Source organism: Arachis ipaensis, chromosome B2 (genome assembly GCF_059453495.1).
Source record: "Arachis ipaensis isolate K30076 ecotype BB chromosome B2, ASM5945349v1, whole genome shotgun sequence".
NCBI classification, from domain to species: Eukaryota; Viridiplantae; Streptophyta; class Magnoliopsida; order Fabales; family Fabaceae; genus Arachis; species Arachis ipaensis.
The window spans coordinates 33,740,642-33,742,990 of NC_142437.1; the positions used below are offsets into that span (position 1 = coordinate 33,740,642).

Sequence of the window (2,349 nt, forward strand, 5' to 3'; positions counted from 1 at the left end):
TAACTTTTGATTTTAAAATTTTCGAAAAAAATTACTAACATTTTTCAAAAACTATTTTTGAAAATCACTAACTCTTTTTCAAAAATTATTTTCGAAAATTCTCCTTCTCTCTCATCTCCTTCTATTTATTTATTCATCTACTAACACTTCATCTCACCCAAATTCGAACCCTCTCTTCCATCTGTGTTCGAATTTCTTCTTCTTCTTTTCTTCTACTCACACTGGGACCTCTATACTGTGGTAAAAAGGACCCCTATTATTATTATTTTTCTGTTCTCTCTTTTTCATATGAGCAGGAGCAAAGACAAGAATATTCTTGTTGAAGCAGATCCAGAACCTGAAAGGACTCTGAAAAGGAAACTAAGAGAAGCTAAAATACAACAATCCAGAGATAACCTTTCAGAAATTTTCGAACAGGAAGAGGAGATGGCAGCCAAAAATAATAATAATGCAAGGAGAATGCTTGGTGACTTTACTGCACCTAATTCCAATTTACATGGAAGAAGCATCTCCATTCCTGCCATTGGAGCAAACAACTTTGAGCTGAAACCTCAATTAGTTTCTCTGATGCAGCAGAACTGCAAGTTTCATGGACTTCCATCTGAAGATCCTTTTCAGTTCTTAACTGAATTCTTGCAGATATGTGATACTGTTAAGACTAATGGAGTAGATCCTGAAGTCTACAGGCTCATGCTTTTCCCTTTTGCTGTAAGAGACAGAGCTAGAATATGGTTGGACTCTCAACCTAAAGACAGCCTGAACTCTTGGGATAAGCTCGTCACGGCTTTCTTAGCCAAGTTCTTTCCTCCTCAAAAGCTGAGCAAGCTTAGAGTGGATGTTCAAATCTTCAAACAAAAAGATGGTGAATCCCTCTATGAAGCTTGGAAAAGATACAAACAGTTGACCAAAAAGTGTCCTTCTGACATGCTTTCAGAATGGACCATCCTGGATATATTCTATGATGGTTTATCTGAGCTATCAAAGATGTCATTGGATACTTCTGCAGGTGGATCCATTCACCTAAAGAAAACACCTGCAGAAGCTCAAGAACTCATTGACATGGTTGCTAATAACCAGTTCATGTACACTTCTGAGAGGAATCCTGTGAGTAATGGGATGCCTATGAAGAAGGGAGTTCTTGAAGTTGATACTCTGAATGCCATATTGGCTCAGAACAAAATATTGACTCAGCAAGTCAATATGATTTCTCAGAGTCTGAATGGAATGCAAGCTGCATCCAACAGTACTCAAGAGGCTTCTTATGCAGAAGAAGCTTATGATCCTAAAAACCCTGCAATAGCAGAGGTGAATTACTTAGGTGAACCTTATGGAAACACCTATAACCCATCATGGAGAAATCATCAAAATCTCTCATGGAAGGATCAAAGGCCTCAACAAGGCTTTAATAATGGTGGAAGAAACAGGTTTAGCAATAGCAAACCTTTTCCATCATCCACTCAGCAACAGACAGAGAATTCTGAGCAGAACCCATCTAGCTTAGCAAACTTAGTCTCTGATCTATCTAAGGCCATTGTAAGTTTCATGAATGAAACAAGGTCTTCCATTAGAAATTTGGAAGCACAAGTGGGCTAGCTGAGTAAAAGGACCACTGAAATCCCTCCTAGAACTCTCCCAAGCAATACAGAAGAAAATCCAAAAGGAGAGTGCAAGGCCATTGACATAACCAAAATGGCCGAACCCAATGAGGGAGAGGAGGACGTGAATCCCAAGGAGGAAGACCTCCTGGGACGTCCAGTGATCAATAAGGAGTTTCCCTCTGAGGAACCAAAGGACTCTGAGGCTCATCTAGAGACCATAGAGATTCCATTGAACCTCCTTATGCCATTCATGAGCTCTGATGAGTATTCCTCTTCTGAAGAGAATGGGGATGTTACTGAAGAGCAAACTGCCAAGTTTCTTGGTGCAATCGTGAAGTTGAATGCCAAATTATTTGGTATTGAAACTTGGGAAGATGAACCTCCCTTGTTCACTAATGAACTAAGTGATCTGGATCAACTGACATTGCCTCAGAAGAGACAGGATCCTGGAAAGTTCATAATACCTTGTACCATAGGCACCATGATCTTTAAGGCTCTGTGTGACCTTGGTTCAGGGATAAACCTCATGCCCCTCTCTGTAATAGAGAAACTGGGAATCTATGGGGTGCAAGCTGCTAAAATCTCATTAGAGATGGCAGATAATTCCAGAAAACAGGCTTATGGACAAGTAGAGGATGTGTTAGTAAAGGTTGAAGGCCTTTACATCCCTGCTGATTTCATAGTCCTGGATACTGGAAAGGAAGAGGATGAATCCATCATCCTAGGAAGACCTTTCCTAGCCACAGCAAGA

The 2,349-nt window shown here is 40.1% G+C and overlaps 1 non-coding gene across 1 annotated transcript; it reads right to left on the bottom strand.

Annotated features, from left to right (window-relative positions):
* Positions 1–822: 822 nt before the first annotated feature.
* LOC148573528 (small nucleolar RNA R71) lies at positions 823–930 on the bottom strand. Its single transcript, XR_015905910.1, has one exon. It is a non-coding gene; the product is annotated as a small nucleolar RNA R71 (small nucleolar RNA).
* Between the last annotated feature and the right edge of the window lie 1,419 nt (positions 931–2,349).